The sequence below is a fragment of the Artemia franciscana genome, unplaced genomic scaffold, assembly GCF_032884065.1.
Source record: "Artemia franciscana unplaced genomic scaffold, ASM3288406v1 PGA_scaffold_49, whole genome shotgun sequence".
Lineage (NCBI taxonomy): Eukaryota > Metazoa > Arthropoda > Branchiopoda > Anostraca > Artemiidae > Artemia > Artemia franciscana.
In genome coordinates, this window is record NW_027062689.1 from 1,515,096 (window position 1) to 1,541,116 (window position 26,021).

At 34.9% G+C, this 26,021-nt stretch overlaps 1 protein-coding gene and 1 long non-coding RNA gene across 2 annotated transcripts in view; one reads left to right on the forward strand and one right to left on the reverse strand.

The window, feature by feature from the left end:
• Positions 1-26,021, forward strand: part of LOC136041913 (toll-like receptor 6) — a 76,258-nt gene that overhangs the window by 49,177 nt on the left and 1,060 nt on the right. The gene's annotated exons all lie outside the window — the stretch shown is intronic.
• LOC136041914 (uncharacterized) overlaps positions 21,660-26,021 on the reverse strand; it is a 36,468-nt gene continuing 32,106 nt past the window's right edge. Inside the window, exon 3 of the long non-coding RNA XR_010621129.1 lies at positions 21,660-22,068. This is a non-coding gene — a long non-coding RNA (uncharacterized LOC136041914). The remainder of the gene's footprint in view (positions 22,069-26,021) is intronic.

Sequence of the window (26,021 nt, forward strand, 5' to 3'; positions counted from 1 at the left end):
ACAGAAATTAATTCGAAAAACTTTTCCGACAAAGCAAGTTTTCAAAGAAAAGTAAAGAGCTACATTCAGCCAAGACTGAGTAAAAATAAAGTCAAATAATGTTCTAAGCGTATAACTACCACAAATCACTACAATAAACAAATGAAACTCAAAACGAAGATAAATTACAATAAATAGACAAGTCAAACTAAAAAAAGCAACAATTAACATAGGTAGGGCCGTTAACCCCAATGCCTTCTCAAGACCAGAACACAATTTGCACTTCACTGAAAATTAAATAAAAAAAATAAGTTTTTTTAACTGAAAGTAAGGAGCGACATTAAAACTTAAAACGAACAGAAATTACTTCGCATATGAAAGAAGCTGCTTCCTCATCAACGCCCCGCTCTTTACGCTAAAGTTTGACTCTTTCAGGTCTAGTTTTTAAAACATTAAAAACCTTTAGCGTAAAGAGCGGGGCGTTGACGAGGAAGCAGCAAAATTTGCATCAGATTCAGCATATCAGAGAACCTTGTTGCACAAATTTTAAGCTCCTATCTACAAAAATGTGGAATTTCGCGTTTTTTGCCAGAAGACAAATCACGGATGCGTGTTTATTTGTTTTTTTGTTCTTTTTTCCCAGGGGTGATCGTATCGACTCAGTGGTCCTAGAATGTCGCAAGAGGGCTTATTCTAACGGAAATTAAAAGTTCTAGTGCCCTTTTTAACTGACCAAAAAAATGGAGGGCACCTAGGCCCCCTCCCACGCTCATTTTTCCCCAAAGTCACCGGATCTAAATTCTGGGATAGCTATTTTATTCAACATAATCGAAAAACCTAATAACCATATCTTTGGGGACGACTTATCCCCCCCGAAGTCCCCGTGGGAGGGGCTGCAAGTTACAAACGTTGACCTGTGTTTGCATATAGAAATGGTTACTGGGAAATGTACAGACGTTTTCAGGGGGATTTTTTGGGTTTGGGGGGAGTTGAGCGGGGGACTACGTGGGAGGATCTTCCCATGGAGGAACTTCTCATGGGAGAAGAGATTTTCAATGAAGGGGGCGCAGTATTTTCTAGCATTATTTAAAAAAAAAAGTGAAAAAATAAATACGAAAAGTTTTACCTACTGAAAGTGAGGAGTAGCATTAAAACTTAAAACAAACAGAAATTGTTATGTATATGAGGGGTTTACCTCCTCGTAATACCTCACTCTTTACGCTAAAGTAATTTTAGTAATTTCAATTATTTATTCTACGGCCTTTGTGGTTCAGAGGTCATTCTTAAGGACTTGGGACAAAATTTAAGCTTTAGTGTAAAGAGCGAGGTATCGACGAAGGGTGAACCCCCTCATATACGCAATAAAAACATACGAATATAGAAGTTCGTTACGTAAGTTAATTCGTAAGTTACGTATATTTTTTTTACTAATGAAAACTCGTAAAAAATTAAATTTACCTTTTTAAGTAATCAAAAAATTGGAGGGCAACTAGGCCTCCTCCCTTGCTCCTTTTTTCGCAAAATCTTCCGATTAAACTAAGAGAAAACCCTTTAGCCAAACAAAAAATTAATATGCAAATTTTGTTTTAATTATTTATGTGCGGAGATCCAAGATCAAAACATGCATTAATTCAAAAACATCCAGAAATTAAATAAAAAAACAAGTTTTTTGAAATGAAAGTAAGGAGCGACATTAAAACTTAAAACGAACAGAAATTACTCCGTATATGAAAGGGGCTTTTTCTCCTCAACGCCCCGCTCTTTACGCTAAAGTTTTTTACGGTTTTAAAAAGTAGAGTTAAGAGAAAGAGTCAAACTTTAGCGTAAAGAGCGGGGTGTTGAGGGGAAAAAGTCCCTTTCATATGCGGAGTAATTTCTGTTCGTTTAAGTTTTAATGTCACTCCTTACTTTCATTTCAAAAAACTTGTTTATTTTATTTAATTTTCTGTTGAACTGAGGGCAAAACAAGTATTTATTTCGACTGAATATACATTTGTCAAACAGTTCGTTGTAACCAACTGTAGTAAGGAGCAACCCGGCTCAAAAATAACCGAAACTCTAAATAACCGAAATTTTTACAACAATAGTTACATCAAAATAATTGCATTTAAATTCTGATTTTAAATATATAAGTTTCATCAAGTTTAGATTTACCCATCAAAAGTTACAAGTCTGAGAAAATTTGCCTTATTTTAGAAAATAGGAGGAAACACCCCCTAAAAGTCATTGAGTCTTAGCAAAAGTCAAACCATCAATTTTAGTGTATCAGAGAACCATACAGTAGAAGTTTCAAGCTTTGTTTTTTTTTGTTTTTTTTTCCCAAGGGTGATTGTATCGACCCGGATCTCCTAGAATGATGCGATAGGGCTCATTCTAAAGAAAACAAAAAGTTCTAGTGCCCTTTTTAAGTGACCAAAAAAATTGGAGGGCACCTAGGCCCCCTCCCACAAATTTGTCCCCAAAGTCACCGGGTCAAAATCCTGAGATAGCCATTTTATTCAGCATAGTCGAAAAACCTAATAGCTATGTCTTTGGGGACGACTCACTCCCCCACAGTCCCCGTGGGAGGGGCTGCAAGTGACAAACTTTGACCAATGTTTACATATAGTAATGGTTAATGGGAAGTGTACAGACGCTTCCGGAATGCGGGAGGAACTTTCCATGGAGGAATTCGTATTGTGGGAAGAAAATTTCCATGAAAGGGGCGCAGAATTTTTATCATTTTTTGAAAAAACAATGAAAACATAAATACGAAAAAGTTTTTTCAACTGAAAGTAAGGAGCAGCATTAAAACTTAAAACGAACAGAAATTATAACGCATATGAGGAGTTCACCTCCTCTTAATATCTCGCTCTTTACTCTAAACTATTTTTTTTATTTCAACTATTTATTCTATGGCCTTGTGATTTAGGGTTCATTCTTAAGGAATTGGGACAAAATTTAAGCTTTAAAGAGCGAGGTATTGACGAGGGAGTGAACTCCCTCATATGCGTAATAAAAACATACGAACATAGAAGTTCGTTACGTAAGTTAATTCGTAAGTTACTTATATTTTTACTAATAAAAATGTTCGTAAAAATAAAAAGTTCAAGTTGCCTTTTTAAATAACCCAAAAATTGGAGGGTAACTAGGCCTACTCCCGCGCTCCTTTTTTCTCAAAATCGTCCAATCAAAACTATGAGAAAGCCATTTAGCCAAAAAAGTAAATTAATATGCAAATTTCGATTTAATTATTCATGTGCGGAGAGCCAAAATCAAAACAAAATCAGCCAAAATCAAGTTTTTAATTGAAAATAAGGAGCGACATTAAAACTTAAAACGAACAGAAATTACTCCGTATATGAAAAGGGGCTGTTCCCTCCTCAACACCCCGTTCCTTATGCTAAAGTTTTTTACAGTTTTAAAAAGTAGAGTTAGGAGAAAGAGTCAAACTTTAGCTTAAAGAGTGGGACGTTGAGGAGGGAACAGCCCCTTTCATATACGGAGTAATTTCTGCTGATTTTAAGTTTTAATGTCGCTCCTTATTTTCAGTTAATTTTTTTTTATTTAATTCGACAAAGATTCGCAAAGCTAGTTATCTTCAAGCAAACATTCAATTTTAATGGAAGATGTCCATTTTAACGATCATAAATCTATTCGATTCAAGAAACTAACAGTATTAGAATTTTTAATATTAAATTAAAGTAAGAATTATTATTAGGATGATAATTGTAGTATATTATTTAGGCATGGATCTAGTAGAAGAAAAATAAATTAATGCCAAAACACTAGAAGACCACATGATCATGAGCCTTACCACACCATCGATCATATGTTGGTAAACGGCAAGGCAGGTATATATATTAAATACTGATTGTAGACAGATACATAAATAAATATATATTGCAAAACAGCCAAAAGGCCATGCCCAACAACAAAAAATACTTTAGTAGATAAATGACCATTTCAACACAGTATAAAAAATAATATAAAGTAAATATATTTTGGAAATAAATACCAGCGTTCCAAAAAATTGTGGGGCCAAAAAATTGAGTATGCTTGGTCAAAGGCCCAAAAGTAAATTAATCCCTGGATAGTAATTATTAAATAAAGCTGAATTCAAAAACAGTAACATAGTAAATATAAAAAGTATAACTCCCATCTCCAGTCTCCTTTTTGCTGCCAAACTTTTGAGCCAACAGTTTTTGAGACTACTTTAAGTAGCTCTAGAAGGGCTAAAGAGATAACGGATATTAGATTATGTAAACTGAAAACCATAACAAGAATAAATGCCATGGCAAGGCAACAACATCCTGCTCTCCCTGCTTTTATGGATTTCGATTAAATTGGTGCTCACCCCTCTCCCTCGGGATGTAACATTCAATGTCTCTTAAGCCAATTCTATAAATTCTATTCCGCACCAGTGAATTTGTATCCATTTGTTCCAAAACCGCATGCGTCAAAAGTACCCTTTGGAGTGCTAAGGGGAACAAGGATTCAGTTTATTTAGTAGGATTTCAGTTTAGGATTCAGTTTATTTAGGATTCCATTATTTAGGGTTTTTTAACCCTAATTATTTATTTAGCCCTAATTTAACCCTAATTATTTATTTATATTACCCTAATTATTCAATTATTTAGGATTTTAAGGATTCAGTTTATTTAGGATTCAGTTTATTTACCAGTGAATTTGTATCCATTTGCTCCAAAACCGCACGCGTCAAAAGTACCGTTTGGAGTGCAAAGGGGAACAAGGATTCAGTTTATTTAGTATAAATCATTCCTACTATTTGAAATGAAACAACCGACTAAAAGCGCTAGGAGCTCCTTTTGCTGTTGTTACAGTATAACTTAAAGTAAGAGTAACCCAAAATATGAATGGAACCCATTTCCTACCTTCCTTCGTCAAACGGAGAATGGCAATCACCAAGACATAAAAAATAGCTCAAAAAATAATAAAATAGTAAAGATGTTCTCGTGTTTGCCTTGAAAAAGCAATAACAAAACACCCTCAGTTTAACTATTTTCCACTAGTTCCAAAATCTCAAGGAAATGCTTTCGATGTTGATCAAAAAATTTGCCAAAAAAGGGCCTACCAAGATTTTCAATTTAATTTATAAAAATTTTGCTTCAGAACCCTTGAATAGCCACTGCGGAGATCCAAACTCAAAAAATGCAAAAATTACCGAAGGAAGAGAGTAGGCTTTCATCCTCAAAATCTATTTTGAGTGGGGTATAATAGATTTAGCATTTTACTTAAATTAAATTAAAAAACAAGTTTTTTCGACTGAAAGTAAGGAGCAGACATTAAAGTTTAAAATGAATAAAATTTATTGCGTATTTGAGGTAGGCTATCGACTCCTCAATCTTTCGCTCTTTACACTCAAGTTCGACTTCTCGTTCCAATTTAACGGCTCGCATGTTTGAGCAGTCGTTCTTGAAGAATTGGGACTAAAATTATAACTTGAGATTAAAGGGCAATGGGTTGAGGACGGGGCAGCTCCCTCATACATAGTGTAATTTCTGTTCGCTTTAAGTTCTAATGTTGCTCCTTACTTTCAGTTGAAAAAAAAAATCGTTTAAAATTTTAATTTCTGATCATTTATGAATCATGTATGTTCCTATGATAAATGTATAGTTAAAGCAATAAATTGGTCCGTGAACTCTCTAGCACCCCTCTCCCTATCAAACATCAGCTAATTAAGCAGAAATGTAGCATCAATTTATAAAAAACATGTTCGAAATTTAAATTACAAACAACATTTTTATTCTCGAGCAGAAAAAAAATGTTTTCCAAACAAAATTTTTTCAGAGAACAGGAAAGAGCTATACTATAGTCTACGACGAGGAGAAATAAATTCTTATAATAATTCAAACTTCGAGAAAACTGAAATTTTTAGCAATGAACAAATGAAACACAAAACAAACAAAAATTAAAATGAATATTCACATCAAACATAAAGAAAACATACACTAATATCGATGAGTAGTTGAATCTCTGTTTTCTGTAATAATTCTTTCTATTTGTAGTAGTAGTAGTAGTAGAACAATTTTATTAGAAATAAACATTTCTTAATCAATAGCACAACATAAGCGATGCTTGCGAGGCGAGTAGGAGTACTCGCCTTGATTGTAATAATTTCAGTTTTTTTTTTTTTTTTTTTTTTTTTTTTTTTTTTTTTTTTTTTTTTTTTTTTTTTTTTTTTTTTTAGGTTGCAAAACTTAAAATGAATTATCCCATCAAAAAAGAGAAAAAAAACATAGACTATGAAACATAGTTAGATGACTAACTGAATCCTAAAACGGTCAGGAATTAAAATGAATTATCAAATTAAAATTAAAACGGAAAGAAATTACTGCAAACTGGAGTGGGGCTACCGTCCAGAAACCTTCTAATCTTTATATTTGATTTGATTATTCATTTTGATTTCTGTTTGCTGTGGGTTGAATTTATTAATTGATAACAATATCGGTTGGTTTTAACTTTAAATTATTATATAAATGTATTTCTGCTACCCCCCTCCGTTGTTAGCGTAATTATGTAATTTTCTTAAGAAGTCAAACAAGTATAACTACACCAGCACTGAAATTTCACTGCTATTGCTTGTATTTCTTTTCATTTTGACCCCGAGCAACTATGACGATTCATATAACTGTATATTGGAATGCATTATAGAAAGGTGCAACAGGTAAGCTGATATTGAAAGTATGACACAAACGCAGGGGAGGGAATCTTTTGGCTTGTGCTAAAATTTGTAGATTTTGCGATATTCCAACCCTTTTTTGGAGCCTCCACAAATTTTTGGAGGGGGCAAAGGTTTGAAACAATTTTAATTTTTCTGGAAACCATCCTGGCTATCCAAATATCGCAAACTTTTATCCTTCTATGAATGTTTTGGTCTCCCATTAGGGAAAAGGAGTTCTTAAGAAGTAAACAGCTGCAACTGCAGTTGCACTGAACTTTTAACTGTAGTTTTTTCAGACTTGAATTTTGGAGGCCTTATTTCCAATATGCTATATAATATATTTATTCTCATGCTAATACTGTTTACTCGAGGCTTAAACTATTTTAGAAACAACTCTAGTAAAACTCCAAAAAACTGAAGACGAGTTAGATGAAGAAGAAACAAAAGCCTTGTTTACTTTCTTTGGAAAGGAGTCAATATGACGATCCATTTCATTCTTTTTTCCTCAATGAGATTTCCTTTTGGAGCCACAAAGAATCTTTCCAAGACTAGAGAAATCTTGATTGCTAATTTTTTTAGTTCAAAATGGATCTCTCTTTCATAGGTATCACGAGCAACAAAAAGTCGGTAAATATTATTTGCACGATTACCAATCCAGAAGCATTTCTAATTAGCTTCATTTCTTCTTTTCTTTTCTGATATTTACACATATAGTTAGTAGTAGATACATATTCTGGTCATTTTTTCTAGGAAATAAAAAAACAAGCTTTTTCAACTGAAAACAATATTAAAACTAAAAGCGAACAGAAATTATTACGTATATGAGGGGGGTCGTCGCCACGTTAATACCTTACTCTTTTCGCTAAACTTCGAATTTTGGCCCAATTCTTTAAGAATGACTCTTGAAGCACAAAGGCCGTTTAATTAGAATAAATAGCTCTTTTGAAAGCACTAAAACATTTTAGCGTAAAGAGCAAGATATTGACAAGGGGGCAAACCCCTCATATACTTTTTATTTTCTGTTCATTTTTAGTTTTAATATTGTTTTCAGTTGGAAAAACTAGTTTAAAAAAATTTAATTTCTGATCGTTTTTTAAATAATGTTGGTAAATCCGGCTCCCCCAACATAGAAAATTCCCTTCCCCCATGAAAAATTCTTACATGGGAAGATCCTTCCACACACACCCCCCTCAAAACCCCCTCCCCCACCAGAAAACCCCCTGAAAACGCCTGTATACTTCCCAATAACCAACTATGCGTAAACAATGGGCAAATTTCATAACTTGCAGCCCTTCCCCCGGGGTCTGTAGGAGGTTAAGTCATCCTCAAATACTTGTTGATTAGATATTTCGACTATGCTGAACAAATTGGCTATCTAAAAATTTTGATCAGGTGACTTCGGGGAAAAATGAGCTTAGGAGGGGGGCTAGCTGCCCTTTATTATTTTTGGTCACTTAAAAAAGGCAGTAGAATTTTTTATTTCTGATCAAATGAGCTCTCTCCCGATTTTCTACGATCACTGGTCCAACATGATCACCGCTGAAAAAGGTGGGTTCCCCCTTTTTCAAAAATGAATCAAATTTCCTCAGGCTCGTAATTTTTTATGAGTACCATTAAATTTGATGAATTTTACATATTTTCAGTAAGTATCAAAATTCGATCCTTTTGATGTAATTATTGTTATAAAGGCTCTGTTTATTAGAGTCTCGGTTAAAATTCAGCTTCATCGCTCCTTACTTACAGTTTGTTACCACGAACTGTTTGATATTCGTTTCTGACTAAATCAACTTCAATAAAATATAATCCTTAGTCTGCTTATTAATAAGAAAAACATTTTTTTTAATTGAAAGTAAGGAGCGACATTAAAACTTAAAACGAACAGAAATTATTCCGTATATGAAAGGGACTGCCCCTCCTCAACAGCTCAGTCTTTACGCTAAAGTTTTTATTGTTTTAAAAAGTAGAGTATTGACAAAGAGTAGAAACTTTAGCGTAAAGAGCGGGGCGTTGAGGAGGGAACAGCCCCTTTCATATACGGAATAATTTCTATTTGCTTTGGGTTTTAATGTCGCTCCTTACTTTCAGTAAAAAAAAAACTTCAGTTAAAAATTTGCATATTAATTTTACTTTTTTAAACTAATAATAACCTTATAATAACCTAAGTTTGATTTTTGTTACAATTGTTTAGAAATGACTCCTGAATCACAAAGGCTATTCAATTAGAATAAAAGCCTCTTTTAAAAGTTAAAACAGAAACTTTAGCGTAAGAGCAAGCTACTGAGGAGAGGCAGCCCATCTCATATACGTAATATTTTCTGCTCGTTTTAAGTTTTAATGTTATTAAATAAAAAAAAAAACAAGTTTTTTTAAATGAAAGTAAGGAGCAACATTAAAACTTAAAACGAACAGAAGTTACTCCGTATATGAAAGGGGCTTTTCCTCCTCAACACCCCGCTCTTTATGCTAAAGTCTGACTCTTTCTCTTAACTCTATTTTTAAAACAGTAAGAAACTTCAGCGTAAGAGCAAGGTACTGAGGAGAGGCAGCCCATCTCATATACGTAATATTTTCTGCTCGTTTTAAGTTTTAATGTTATTAAATAAAAAAAACAAGTTTTGTTTAAATGAAAGTAAGGAGCAACATTAAAACTTAAAACGAACAGAAGTTACTCCGTATATGAAAGGGGCTTTTCCTCCTCAACGCCCCGCTCTTTATGCTAAAGTTTGACTCTTTCTCTTAACTTTATTTTTAAAACATTAAGAAACTTTAGCGTAAAGAGCGGGGCGTTGAGGAGCTTCAGTTACCTTGGTAGTATTATTAGTAAAGATGGTGGGAGCAGTGAAGATGTTAAAAGTAGAATAGCTAAAGCTCAGGGTGTTTTTTCACAGTTAAAAAAAGTTTGGAAGAATAGAAAGATAAGCCTACAAACCAAGATTAGAATATTGGAAGCTACAGTGATGACAGTGGTCAAATATGGCTCTGAAGCATGGACACTCCGAAAAGCAGATGAAAATTTACTAGATGTTTTCCAGAGAAATTGCCTACGGATTGTTCTGGGTACCCGGCTGACTGACCGTATTTCAAACAGTAGGTTGTACGAAAAGTGTGGTTCAATCCCGCTTTCTGGGGCTATAATGAAAGAAAGGTTGAGATGGCTAGGCCACGTTCTACGGATGAAGGATGACAGATTACCGAAGATTGTCCTTTTTGGCCAACCGTCTGGGGCTACACGGAAAGCAGGTCGTTCTTGTCTGGGTTGGGAGAATGTCATAAATAAGGATTTAAAGGAAATGGGAACTTCCTGGGAGGGTGTAAAGAGGGAGGCTTTAAATAGATTAGGTTGGAGGAGGAGCGTGCGTAGCTGTGTTGGCCTCAGGCGGCTTGGTGCTGCAGTGAGTTATTAGTAGTAGTAGTAGTAGTAGTTGAGGAGGAAAAGCCTCTTTCATATACGGAGTAATTTTTGTTGGTTTTAAGTTTTAATGTTGCTCCTTACTTTCATTTAAAAAACTTGTTTTTTTATATTTAATTTCTGGACGTTTTTTAATTAATGCATGTTTTGATCTTGGCTCTCCGCACATAAGCAATTAAAACGAAATTTGCATATTAATTAATTGCAATTAATCGGAAGATTTTGAGAAAAAGGAGCGAGGGAGGAGGCCTAGTTGCCCTCCAATTTTTGATTACTTAAAAAAGCAGCTAGAACTTTTAATTTTTTACAAACGTTTTCATTGGTAAAAAATATACGTAACTTACGAATTAATTTACGTAACGAACTTCTATATTTGTATGTTTTTATTGCGTGTATGAGGGGGTTAAACCCTCGTCGATACCTCGCTCTTTACCCTAAAGCTTAAATTTTGTCCCAATTCCTTAAGAATGACCTCTGAATCACAAAGGTCGTAGAATAAATAGTTGAAATTACTAAAAATACTTTAGCGTAAAGAGTGAGGTATAACGAGGAGGTAAACCCCTCATATGCGTAATAAGTTTTGTTCGTTTTAAGTTTTAATGCTGCTCCTTACTTTCAGTAGAAAAAAACTTTTCAAATTTATTTTTTCATTGTTTTTTTCAAATAATACTAGAAAACCCTGCGCCCCTTCATTGAAATTCTCTTCCCCCATGACAAGTTTCTCCATGGAAATATCCTCCCACGTACCCCCCCTCAAATCTTCCCCCTAAAAAAATCCCCTGAAAATGTCTGTACACTTCCCAGGAACCATTACTATATGTAAATACAGGTCAAAGTTTGTAACTTGCAGCCCCTCCCACGGGGACTGCGGGGGAGTAAGTCGTCCCTAAAGACATAGTTATTAGGTTTTTCGACTATAGTGAATAAAATGGCTATCTCAGAATTTTGATCCGAACTTTTGGGAAAAATGAAAGTCGGAGGGGGCCTAGGTGCCCTCCAATTTTTTTGGTCACTTAAAAAGGGCACTAGAACTTTTAATTTCCGTTAAAATGAGCCCTCTCGCGACATTCTAGGACCACTCAGTCGGTACGATCACCTCTGGGAAAAAAACAAAAAAACAAATAAAAAAATAAAAAAAACAAATAAACACGCATCCGTGATCTGTCTTCTGGCAAAATATGCGAAATTCCACATTTTTGTAGATAGGAGCTTGGAACCGCTACTGTAAGGTTCTCTGATACGCTGAATCTGATGGTGAGATTTTCGTTAAGATTGTATGACTTTTAGGGGGTGTTTCCCCCTATCTTCTGAAATGCGGCAAATTTTCTCAGGCTCGTAGCTTTTGATAGGTATAACTGATCTTGATGAAACTTATATATTTAAAATCAGCATTAAAATGCAATTCTTTTGATGTAACTATTGGTATCAAAATTCCATTTTTTAGAGTTTCGGTTACTATTGAGCCGGGTCGCTCCTTACTACAGTTCGTTACCACGAACTGTTTGATTTTTCACTTTCAGCTGAAAAACTTTTTTTTATTTAATTGCCGATCGTTTTTTAAATAATGTCGGGAAATCCAGCTCGCTTCCATGGAAAGTTCCCACCCCCCATGAAAAAATGTCTCCATGGAAAGAATGTCCCATACTCAATTAGTGATATTTGCGGAACTAATTTTGTAATGCGTAGTAACAAAACGGCCAAAGAGGTTGAAACTATTTTGATGAACATGAGAGTCACAAGTTGATCAATTCTCAATTGACTGAAATGAATGAAAGAAAAGATCTTTAAAGATATTACATTAAAAAAAACTAGTTTTTTTAACTGAAAGTAAGGAGCGACACTAAAACTTAAAACGAACAGAAATTACTCCGTATATGAAATGGATTGTCCCCTCCGCAATCCCTCGCTCTTTACGCTAAAGCTTTTAATTGTTTTAAAAAGCAGAATTGTGGCAAAGAGTCAAACTTTAGCGTAAAGAGCGAGGGATTGCGGAGGGGACAATCCATTTCATATACGGAGCAATTTCTGTTCGTTTTAAGTTTTAGTGTCGCTCCTTACTTTCAGTTAAAAAAACTAGTTTTTTTTAATGTAATTTCTGAACGTTTTTGAATTAATGCATGTTTGATTTTGACTCTCCACACGTAAACTATTCAAATGAAATTGGCATATTAATTCCTTTTTTGGCTAAATGGCTTTCTCTTAGTTTTGATCATACGATTTTCAGAAATATGGGATGGGGAAGGAGGCCTAGTTGCCATGCAATTTTTCGGTTACATAAAAAGGCAACTATTGATTTTAATTTTAACGAATTTTCTTTATTAGCAAAAAATATACGTAACTTTAGAATTAACTTACGTAACAAACTTTTATATTCTTTAATTTTTATTATGTATATGAGGGGGTTTGTACCCTCGTTAATACCTCCTTCTTTACACTAAATCGTAAGTTTTGTCCCAATTCTTTAAGAATGACCCCTGAATCAGAAAGGCCGTAGAATAAATAGTTGAAATTACTAAAAATACTTTAGCATAAAGAGCAAGGTATTTATCTCCTCCTAAATACCTCGCTCTTTATGCTAAAGTATTTTTAGAACCCCTCATATGCGTAATAATCTCTGTTCGTTTTAAGCTTCAATGCTACTTCTTCCTTTCATTTGAAAAAAAAAACGTTTTCATGTTTATTTTTCATTGTTTTCTTATAGTAATGCTAGAGAATCCTGCGCCCTTTTCATTGAATTTTTCTTCCCCCGTGACAGATTCCTCCAAAGAAAGATCCTCCATCATAGCCCCCTCTCCTCAGCCCCACCCCCAAACAAAAAAATCCCCCTGAAAACGTCTGTACACTTCCCAATAACCATTACTATATGTAAACACTGGTCAAAGTTTGTAACTTGCAGCCCCTCCCCCAGGGATTGTGGGGGAGTAAGTCATCCCCAAAGACATAGTTATTATGGTTTTCGACTATGCTGAACAATATGGCTATCTCAAAATTTTGATCCGGTGACTTTGGGAAAAAAATGAGCGTGGGAGGGGGCCTAGATACCCTCCAATTTTTTTGGTCACTTAAAAAGGGCACTAGAACTTTTCATTTCCGTTAGAATGAGCCCTCTTGCGACATTCTAGGACCACTTGGTCGATACGATGACCCCTGGGAAAAAAAAAAAAAAAAAAAAAACAAACAAACAAATAAACACGCACCCGTGATTTGTCTTCTGGCAAAAAATGCGAAATTCCACATTTTTGTAGATAGGAGCTTGAAACTTCTACAGTAGGGTTCTCTGATACACTGAATCTGATGGTGTCATTTTCGCTAAGATCCTACGACTTTTAGGGGGTGTTTCCCCCTATTTTCGTAAATAAGGCAAATTTTCTCAGGCTCGTAACTTTTGATGGGTAAGACTAAACTTGATGAAACTTATATATTTAAAATCAGCATTAAAATGCGTCTCTTTTGATGTAGCTATTGATATCAAAATTCAATTTTTTAGAGTTTTGGTTACTATTGAGCCGGGTCGCTCCTTACTACAGTTCGTTACCACGAACTGTTTGATACGTAATAATTTATGTTTGTTTTAAGCTTTAAAGTTATTCCTTACTTTCAATTGAAAAAAAAACGCGTTTTTATTTTTTTTATTTAATAACAATTACAAGCCGAACACATACAATATATTTGGTTTATTATCCCATAAAAATCATAGTTATGCAGCTGTTTAAAGTAAAATTAAATGCTAAAATTGGCCAGAAAATAACACAAACAAATTATTGATTATATCGGCCATTATTCTACAAAATCCGAACTTTAATGTAAAGAACGAGGTATTGATGAGGGGGCAAAATTTTTCATATGCGTAATATGAGGGGGTTCTCCCCCTCGTCATTACCTCTCTCTTTACGGTAAAATTCAAGTTTTGTTCCAATTCTCAAAGAATGACCACTGAATCACAAAGGCCGTTTAATTAGAATAAAAAGTTCTTTGGGGATTCCCAAAAATACTTTAGCATAAATAGCGAGGTACAAACGAGGGAACAAACCCTCTTATACATGTAATAATTTCTGTGCGTTTAGGTTTTAATGTTACTCCTTACTTTCAGATAAAAAAAATTGTTTTTTCATGTAATTTCTGATCGTTTTTTAAATAATGCTGGGTTATCCAGCGCCCACTTCATAGAAATTATCTTCCCCTGTGAAAAACCCTTCGTGGAAAGATCCTCCCACGTAATACAATTCCCCCACACCCCACCAGAAAATAACTCCCAAAAACCGTCTGTATTAAGACGTTTTCAGGGGTTTAACCTCACTCGAGGTGAGGTTAAACCGGTCTTTTTGCCCGCTGGCTAGAGTTATGCATAGTTTTCCGGTATGTATTGCCATACTCATCAATTTGGCCTGAGTACAGGTTACTTCAGTCCCCCGTTTCACCTACAAGTCCGGTGGATATTGTCCGTCATGAGTCAACCCAAAAATCTCGGTCATCCCCGTTGCAATTAAAGTAGACTTTCCCAGTAAGCAAAGCTCACATAATATGAACAATGTAAGTTGTCAAATTGCCTGCAAGTTCTGTGGACATGGTCAGTCATAAATCTTTGAAAACTTTGTACTAGGGGTCTCCAATTGCCTTCAAATGGCTCACACAACTGATAAACTATTTGAATTACTCATCCTCTATGCCTATCTATCAACAACAAAAAATGTATTATTTTTATACAATTCTGGAAAAAGTTATGCCAGTTTCTCCTCTCACAGAGACTATCTCTCTTGGCTTTATTCTAATTAGCCATGGATCTCAAGATTTTCATCCCTCCCACCAAGTTGATTTAAATTCAAAATATAGGTTTTAGTTTCCGTGTAGGATATAACCAGTTTATCGCAATAAACTTAGATGCCGGCATAGAAAAAAAGGACGAATTCAGCATGTCACTCCCGCAACCACAATTATTATGGTTCACTAAATCATTCATGGAATTTTCAATTGCAATTTTCGCTATTGGGCCTGTTGTCTTTCAACAGTAAATGAATAGATCAAGTAAATTTACAGAAAACATTACAACTGCATGTTAATCTAATGAATAAACTATGACACAAATTAAATCAAAGTAGTAGATACTATCAAACTACAGATGACACAAATAGCTTCGGAACATAAAAACGCAATATTTTCTATTCTATTCCACAAAAATTAGGTTTTTTTCTAGTCAACGATTGCAGAGTTTTCATAAAGTTCTGATATCGTAATAGGGCTTTCGTCCGTTGGGCTTACTAGAGAACTTTATCATTTCCTAGTTGTTTGTTTTTGTCATTGCTTTTGTCGTGCTTTTCTTCGATTACAACTGTCTTTTATGAATAATTTTATAATTTTATTTTTGGTTCTAGAATCTCAGTTTTCTCGCCATTTCAAATCTTTAAGTTAAATAGTAAAAATATTTGTCATGACAAGTGGAGAGCAGATTTAAAACTTAATTGAACAAAAAATACATGATGGAAAAAATGAAACCTAGACGAAAATTCCACACATATTACAGTTAAAAATGGCTTGATGCACTTGACCTAATGCTCTTGCCGCATAGTGGGCGGCACAGAGAATGTCGTAACTTTATTCCTCCAGATGGATATATCTGCTCCTATGAGGAGGGCACCATCAACTACAATGTCGGCCACTTGTACGAACTTCCGTAGTCTGTCCCCCTACTTGGTTGGAGGCCTGCCACTCGGGAGCAGCCAACCATGTGGTGCAAGATAAAAGTTATACGTAATATGAGCAAGAGATACCAGAGACATTGGGAGGAGGTGCGACACCTGGCAAGTTGGGGGCAAGGGGCCTTTTATTACTCACAAAATCATCCGTCGAAGACCATCGATTCGACAGAGTCGTTTCGTCTGACACGTGCCCATCATGCTCAAGCTAGTGAATTGGACGGGCAGTGTCCTGGCAGCTTCACATGAAGTTTTCAACCGTCAGCCCCCTCTAAAAGAATTCAATTGTCATTTGCGCCTAACTGAAATCTGAAAAGATTGGTAATCTAGAAATTTCGTTTAGCCAATTATTTTTAATATTAAAAATTTGAAAGGATCGAAAGGAAGAAAACTGTGACAAAATTGGTCCTTCTAAAATAGCAAAGCTAACTTAGCTAGGAGAACAATATTTATTTCAAGAATAGTGTTTGATGAACACTACTAATGGTTATACAGCATTGCATATTTATTCACCAGCTATTTGGAGAGGCCAATTTTTCATGCCATATTTTACCGGTGGATTTTTCTATTAATAAAGAAGGGTTGATAACCCCAAATCCCCTCTTACCCTAAAAACACTTTGAGCGGAATGCACAAGATTGCTCTTCCCTGCTTACCTGCAAAACAGTAGAAGAAGTTGAAAGGGAGGGGTGATAATGTGTCCTCCTCAAGAAAATAAAAAATAATATAAAATGTCAATGGCTTATTTTCAGAGTTGTACTTTTTCAGGAGTAATTCAGGATTTTAAAAGCATTGTTATGCGAAAGTTCAACTTTAGCGTAGAGTGAGAGCCGCGGGGGTACTATCTCCCCCATCAGAATACGACATCAAAACCAGACCGAAATAAACTATTTTTTCAACTGAAAGTGATGAGCGACGTTCAAACCAAAAACGGACAAAACTTACCCTATATATGGGGGGAATTCCCGTCCCCACTCTTTGCCCTAAAGATCCAGCATATCAAAAATAGTGATAAAACCCTTTACAAAGGATAAATTAAAAATTAATGTAAAGAGAGGAGGGAGCTCACTTCATGTGAAGTACAGTATATATTCGCATAGTTCGTATCAGTTTGAATTTCTAATTTCGCCCACCGTTCTCATATGATTTTTGTTTTAATTTGATTCAATGGTAGAACCGTAAAAGTTAGAATGAAAAAATATAAAATATTTTCGCTGAAAAGTGGACAATTACATCATCTTCAAGAATCTTTTAGGTCGTCTTCGATTAGGGTTTTCCTTTAGAGCTGTCTTAGTCACATTCAACCTTAATAGTTGTTTGTTAAATGTGGAAAAAAAGAAAAAGAACAAACAACAAACAAACAAGTGGTAGGTTTCATGGGAATCAATCCTTTTGAACATTTACCAAACCAACAAATCTTAATCTAAGTCGCCTTGAAAAGCCAAAGATACAATATAGATGTTTTGACAAATAAACTCTAAAGAAATCCTAATATTTCTCCAAAACACTGAAAATAGACGAATAAAACTGCTGACTTAATTCTCGGCATGTTTGTAGAAAATACTCGGGATAAGAGCCTTTTGATGACTTGTTGACACAAGGAAGTGAAACTAAAGGAATAAAAGTAAAAGAATAAGTTGTCCTCTAAAATATTACATGCAATAATGCAACGTTAGGCCACACTGCTTGTTCTTATGTGGATTCGTTACAAAATTGTACTGGGTCCAAAGAACTGGGCTATCGTTTTACCGATACATAATTTATTAGCATTAATTAAAATAAAGTTTCCCAAAAAAATAAAACAAAAACAAAGAGCCATAACTTAACGTAAAACGAGCAGAAATAAAGTCATATAACAATCCAATATTAAAGATAAATTGTTATAAATAGATAAATAAATCGAACAGATATTAAAATGAATAGTCAAGTTAAATTTTAAACTAACGGAAATTAGCACATTTGGGAGTGAGGCTACCGCCTAATTAACCCCTCCAAAGGCCAGAACGTTTTTATGCTTTACTGAAAATGGTTTGTATTTCCATCACAGCGTTAATTAATTTTGATAACAACAACATAGCAGCAAAATAAATCACAGTGGTCATCACAGTTTACGTGTAATTGCTACCACAAGTAAGAGTGGGGCTAGCTTACTCTCCTTGCACACCCTCAACAGGCTTCAGTGTTATTTGCACTTTATTCAGAGCAATATACATTTCAAAAATGTATTTTTTTTTTGCAAAACATAAAAAATCACGATACTAACAAGGTTACAGGGAAGAATATGAATATTTCTTAAATAATTACATTTGTGCCTTCCAATACATTTTCTTATTCTGAAAGGACACTTTTTTCAGACGTTTTCTTTTGATTCAAATTCATTCAAGCAGCTAGAAAATTGACTCCAAAATAAAACTGCCAAAAGAACCTTGGCAATTTTTGAAGTAATCTGTTTCGATCGACGGATCAATATTTTAAATTACCGGTTCAGCAATTGTATTCCTGCCCAGCTGAAAGAAAAGCTTGTATAAGCAATAAACTTTGGATAAAAATTTAATATTCATCAGAATAAAGATGTTAATTCCTAGAGGTATCGGCAATTTTCCATGTTTCAATGTTACGACGACAAAAGAAAAACTGTTTAAAATGCTTTATGTTCTTAGTAATGAGCAAATAACGCTATGTCCTTTATAAGTTTGAGGGGGGGAGGTAAGGGAAATAGCCCCGCTCTTAGGTATGATAATAGCTTTTCTTTTTAAGCTTCAGATGATTATTCATTTGAATTTCTGTTTATTTTAGGTCTCAGATAGTCATTAATAGCATTTTCTGTCCTTTATATAAATTTGAATGATTAAATTACTTTATTTTCACTTGTTTAAGGTTTCAATATGGCTCTTTATGTTTCTTTGAAGATTTTTTTGCGGTAATCATTTTTTTCAATTAATTTCTGTTCGTCTTTTAATAATTCTAATACGCGCTAATTGTACGAATATTTTTAAACTTTTCTGCTTAAGAACCACAAGATTGGATTCTACCTTGGATTTTAGGCAAAATTTGAACATCCACCCGAAATTTTTGGTCCACCATACTTTTAACAGTGTTTTGACTTAGAGAAAGGGTGGATGGCAAGTGAATTGAAAATCTGCATATTTTTTTTTCTAGTATAGGGCTGAAGCCATCCTGACCCCCATACTGTAAACACTCTTCAATGTACACGTCTCTTTGTCCAACTTGTTTATTCGAGAAAATCAGAGATTAAAAAATTTGTTCGGATATTCTTTGTCATGAAATGATCCAAATATTTTTAAACCTTTTTGTCCTCAATTTCTGAACCAAGCGGACTAGCATTGTCCAGTCTACATGTTTTGTAAGTTTCAGCCAGTCAGAAAAACTAATTTTTGGCCTAGTCTCATGTACCGATTGAGTTAAAGTTGCAAATATTTTGTTCTCTTTGAATTCTACCTGACCTGTAAGATTCAAGCCTATTAGAGACTACCAAAGCTTAGGCATTCCGGATCGATACAACTAAAATTAGTTACAGTTTTTGCATATGGATCCACCTGGCCCAAGAACTTATAAATGCAATTTTCAAGCCAATTGTGACAACGAATACACGGCCCCATTTTTTGTTTCAAAAATCTTTTTGTCCAAAAAAGATCAAAACATTAAACGATCAAACGCATCTTATCCCCCACACCTAAAAATTGAAGTGCCTTTGCCCTTTAACCTCCCCCCAGCGATCTGTGGAAGTTTCAACTTGAACACCTAGCCATTCCCAATATATTATAGACATTCTATTTTGATAAGCTGTGTATAAATAATGTTTTTTGAATCACCTTAATACTCCATCATGGAAAAGTGTCCCACAGAGACTCATAGTTTTAAAGCTTTTAGACAGACTAGGTACTTTTTATTTTTAGACCATATTCTTTCTTCCACAAACACAAGATTAGAAATCAACCACTATCCCAACACTTCCTGAAGGCTTCAGTTCGATATTCTAACCCGTTCCTGAGATATTGCAGAACTATTTTGATAAACTGGATTCAGAGAGTGACTTTTGGTTAACCTCATTATATAACTGTGAATTGATTACATGTAATGAACAGACTTATAATGCACAGGGTTTTGGACCGATCAGAGACAAAATCAATTTACCCCCTCCTCCGACTCAAAATTCGAGCCTCCTACATCAGCACCCCCCAATAGTTTCAACTTCAGTCCCATAGCCCTTCTCTAGATAGCGCAATACGGTATTCCGATAACATGGGTGCGCATAATGTCTTCTAATTTACCTCGCTTCTTCACCGTGGATGGATTCTAAGTTCCACAGGGGCTTATAATGCAAACAGTTTTGAAGATTGAAGAACAAAATTTTTTGGTAATCTAATTCCCTTCCCCTAAACACAGAGTTTGAACTCCCATTGTCCCCTCCCGACACTCCGAAGGTTTCAGCTTGATCCCCCAGCCCGCTCCCAAGATATATTAGATATGTTAGTGTGATAACCTAGATGCATAAAATATCTTTTGATTTACAGCCACTTTCTCCCCCAAGAGAAATTCCGAAGTCTACTTGGCCTCTCAACATTCCCTGAATGTTTCAAATCGATCCTCCAAGCCATTTTCGATATATTACTGAGAAACTATTTTGAAACCAGGGTCCATATAGTGTCTTTCGAACCAAGTCACTATTTCAACGTAAATATAGGTGGATCAAAGAAACAGATTTTATTTGCCTTTGAATACCTATCGCTAAACAAAATTCGAAGTCTTCATGCCCTGTCCTCTCCGTAAAGACTCAAAATATCCACTCGATACCCCCCCCCAAGGTATCCTCAAGCTATTGTAGATATTCAATATTGATAGCATGGATACATCAAGTGTTTCACAATTTATCATGTTTTCTCCCTCCAAGTCAAACTTCAAGGTCCACGGGTTCCTACAACACACCCTCAAAGTTCCAAATCAATCTTCCAAGCCCTTTCTGTGATATTGCACATAAATACGGTCTCATTCAACTTAAATTGCTACTTCACAGGAGATTGTAGCGCAAAAACATATTGTAATGCCTTGTTCATCCCCCCAAGTTAAAATTTTATGGTCATTTGGCCCCAAAAGCACTCGTTGATCCCCTAAGGCGCAGGAAGATTAGTAGCGTAGGGTCTCGCTATTTCCAAAACATTGCAGATGCGCTATTTTATTCCAGAGGAACTTGTACTGCAAATCAACAAATCTTTTCCCGAGATATTACAGATATGCTATTTTGATAAAACCTGTATAAGATCTTATAAATTCCAACTGACCTACCTCCCCCCCCCGTTGAGTCAAAATTCGGGTTCACTTTCCCCCTCCCTCCCAACACTCCCCGAAAGTTTCAAAATCGATTCCCAAGCCATTCCCGTGACATTGAAGAAAACAAATTTTGAAAACTTGGGTGCGTATAAAGACTTTTGATTTCCACAGATTCGCAAGTTATCTATGGTGAAGGAGAATATCTATGGTGAAGTTATCTATGGTGAATCTCGACCATAATCTACGTTGGTAATCTTAAACCAACAAAATTCATTTAAGATTATCTTTTCATACCAATTTCTGTCTTTTTCGCAATTCTGCTTTTTTAAAACTGTATATTGAGTACAAACAAGCTTATGGTATGTTCGTTCAATGTTTTTGTTTTGTTCAATAAACTATACACAGGACCAGTAGATTTCATTATTTTTCAGCATTATATAAAATATAAATTTTTATGCAATGTCATGTCATCCTTATGAATTTATAATGCTTGCTTCTGCTGCTTGACAACACATATAACCTATTCAGCGCATGCTTCTTTCTGTTTCTAATGAGTTTTTCAAGAGACTACAAAAGAATTCAGGAGAAAGTTTCTACCTAACCCGAGAGCCAAACTAAACGCAAGAAATATTCAGTTTTCCATTTATGTAAAAATGCCCAAAATACTTTGATATCAACTCATCCCCTCCAAAACGATGTAAACTAAAATTTTTTATAAAGCCATATAAATCCGAAAATAAATGCCATGAAAATCATCATGTATAATACTAAGTATCGATTGGGAGACCTGGCTAAATTCTTAATTTTCTTAATTGAGTTCGTAACAGCACCTTCGAGAGAATCAAAAATGCTATTTGCTGAGCCAAGTTCCCTTACTTGATCGTTCACTTCATCCTTGATAATGATATTCACTGAGCGCAAACGTTCTATTCGGCTCTTAATTTCATCATAATCATCATCTTCTGATTGCATAAACAGATGTCGTACTCCTTGACTATCACCCTGAGCAGCTCTTCGCATTTTTATGTTTACTATTCCTAAAAATCGAAAGTACAAATTAACAACGATTCTAAAGCATTTCAATATCATGTTTCTCTAGCAGAATTAAGAGGCCTTGGCCCCGTCATGTCATAGTTTTCTGTTTAATTCTTTTTTACGGCAGATTTTTTTGCTATTATCAGGTTTTGCCTACAGTTCAAAATCAGAAGGGAAAATAAGACTACTGGGCTTAGCAACTACGTAGTACCTAATTTGTCAAGTAGTGGTCCTTTTTTACCCAGTTTCCATTGCATTACCGATATTTTTAACATTTTTTTTTTTCAAGAATTGAATAGTTCTAAATTGTCTAAACACCACTTTTCTGGATTATATTTATGTTTCATGATCTAGTGACTTAACTTTGCGTTTTACCAAACTACCACTTTCAAAGTTTCAAGACACACGTCATATTCGAGTCGTAATTTCGCTAGCAGAAGCCATTCAAAAATTATTTGCAGTGGGCGCAGAGGGACTTTGGCGATATACATCACACCGAAGTGTAAAAAGGTCGGAGTGTACTATAATGTTTTTTTTTTTGTTCGAAATTTGCGCTCGTTGCTCACGACTTGATTGATGTCAGTTGTTTTATGGACAATATAGCGTTTTTGGCATTAGTTAATTGGTGATGGACAATTGTATGAGGGTATGCCCGCTCATTCAAGTCCAAGTTTGTTGTAGAAGTGGAGCGAAAAGTTCCTTTACTTTTCGGATTCTTCTGTTGCAAAAGCAAAAAATTGAGACGATTCTAAGTTTAGATTTGTTCACCTTCTTTTTTTTACCAAGTCTTCATAGTCAGTTTCTAAAATATGATTTAAAATTATCGCTTGATTCGCGCTACAGTTTACTAATCTTAACATAGCCATTCCTTTTACTAGTTGTTGGGCTGATAAATATTATTTTGGGACAACTTTATTTTCTACAAGGTGATCAATTGCTGTAAAATATTCATGGTGTCTGAAAGATCCTAAAATAGAATTAACTTATTTAATAGTTGACGGTCCAATATCTTCCAGCGCAATTATTGCATTTATACAGAATAGAAAATTTCTTTTGCAAACTCGTATTCGAAGCACGTAATTGAAAATTCAACAGACATTTTTTCTTAATGATGTAGGTCCAGCTTCGCGGCGGATCTCTCCCATTTGAAAAAAAAAAGAAAAAAAAATTGGGTGTATAAAAATGTGGTGTGAATAAAAAATGCGGTATAAAAATTGGGAATCACACCTCTTTTCTATTCAGTTACTTAAAGAGAATGCTCAAGAATCTAGCCATTTGAAAGGATTCATATTAAGGAAATTAAACAGAATAGAAAACTCAAAGGAAGAAATTAAATGTGAAAGGGTCCCATAAAATACGAAAGAAGTAGCACATGCCCCAAACAGATAGAAAAAATGGGCTATATAAGTTGGAGATAACCATCGTACCATCTCTTTAAAGTAGAAAAACCAGTGGCATTCTAGTCAGCAACTTCCGCTATCTTAAAATGATTTTTGCAAAGATATTATGGCTCCATCAAGAACAAGGGTCATTACTGATGATTTTTCGTCCAGCTTGTCGAGAGAACTTTTAGAAAAAGAGAAAAGATAAAGGACAGCTAAGAATCTTGGATAACACTTAAACTTTCTTCTAATATTTTTACCAAAGTAAATGCTCTGAGCAACGTCTTTATTGAGATCAAATGGAAGTGGGCAAGAAAGGAATTAAAAAGTCAGATAAAATCAGTAAAACATGTAGAAGCCTAGGTTTGATGAACTTTACTACAAATTAAAGAACCTTACTTTTTACAGTCTTTTAGTAAGATGCGCTCTACACGGTTATCAACCTAGTTGTGTGGATTATCCAAATCGCCCAGGGTCCAACGGACACACCTAAGCTGTCCGATTTCCAGAGATCAAGGGGTGCAGCGGGAGAAGGGGTATAAAAGCTTCAGACCCTTCTCTTAGATAATACTCGCGGTAGCAAGGGCGAATCCTGATGGGAACTTGTGATGATGTTATAATTACTTTAAGTGTCAACTTAGGCAGGCTTTAGGCAATTCATTGTAAACTTCCAAAAGACATTTAGTTGAATTCTAGCTTGAAGTCATATTTTTCTACAGGGCCATGAATTTCTATTTTGATCAAATCACAATGTCTTTATTATCGAAATCGCATCTGTAGAACCAACTTTCGTCTCTAGTAATTACAATTTTCATTGTTCTGAGGCTGAAACACTTGGGGATTAAAATTGTAGTCCATTTCAGTTGAGTCTTCTTTTGTTCATCCGCTGAAAAGCATAGAACTTAGCAAACAAACATCTTGGACAACTCGGGCTCAATTTTGAAGACCCTTCGAATCGATTTAGCTCAAAATCTATCGAAGCTAACGCCCCATAACAATGTTTTTCTTCAGCACTTTACACTTTTTCAACTTTAGTCTCCAAAGACCATGATTTTGGTCCGCCTTTACGTGGCTCAAAACCTAGGTCGGAATGACCTATTCTGAGGTGATTTCTGTCCTTCTTTAGGTGGTTCATATCCAAGGTCGGAATGGTCTGTTTTGAATTGCTGAAACCATGTGGTGACCTTTAAGACTTTTAAACGCACTCAGCAACTCTAATAACGAGCAGCTTGACGAAAATTCCGCAGAATGCTCTCAAATCAATCACAGAGATCTCGTCTAACTTCACAATTTGTCTTTAATTTTGCTTAAGAACATACCATATAAAGCGTATTTTTATTTACTATTTGGGACTCCCCCTTCCCTCGTATACTGTAATCAGTGTTTTGGTTTTGGACTGCCGATAAATATAGCACAAATAAGGAGCAAATAAGAGTTTAACTATTCTGACATATTATCATAAATAGCATGTCGTTGAAATCAAGAATTCTATCCAGGAACAAATCTATTCCCAAGAAGAAGCTGACAAATTGCATATTCCTTCAATTCAATTTTCTTTTCTCATATTTTCCATGAATAAGTAACAGACAATTTGAAGATGCAGGTACATATCATGCATACAATTTTCGTTCTGGGAACAGAGCCAAATCCATAAACGCATTAATTTATAATAGACTACAGACAGTGTGTGTTTTAGCGAGCCTTTGCGCTTTATCTTCCATGCTACCAGTAAAGGCTTCTTAGGATATTTGAAGCAAGCAAAGTCGGTTATCTATACATGCTTCTCTAGTACCGACATTGATTGTTAGATGTCAGTTGTGTACCTAAAAGTTGAGTGATAACGATTATTCTATTGTATCTGGTGTTTATTCGTATAATAAAGCTATGACCAAATTATACTCAATTGACAAACGAAACATATCGCAGTAAATAAAAGAAGTGACTTTTCAATGTGCTTTCAGAAATGACGACATAAACTAAAAAGTAGGCTAAGGTGTTGTTAACACCCAATGGTAGTTCATTATAGAGCATTTAATGCAGTCTTAGATATACAGTGCTTAAACTGAAATTACTATTTTCGATCTTTTAGACGAAACGAGTTGTTAATTTGTTCTCTGCAAACAATCCTGGTTTAACAGCGTTTTAATTCTTTTACAAATCTTTTTTCAGGGGGGGGGGTTTGCATGATAATATTAAACTATTTTACCAGCAAAAATTATGCCTATCAGTTATGTAAAAGTTAACCAGTCTTGTTATAAGCATTGAAGAAATAAAATACAAAAGAAAATCCAAGGGAGTAAGACTGTATCAACAAGATCTAATAGTTATCAAAGCAAGTCATTAACCTGACACTTTCTAGGTCCATACATAAGGGAAGGAGAAAAAGGATCGGCTGACAACCTCCTCCCCTAATTTTCGGAATTCCCAATATCCTCACCTTTCCAATCTTTTGTATTATAACTAACCAGTGTTTTGTTCTTTGGCAGTTTTATCCCTTCCCATCGATCTTACTTTTTTTAAACGACTGAGATGGTACAAAATTAAATTGTCTCTTTTACCTTACTGTAGTAGAT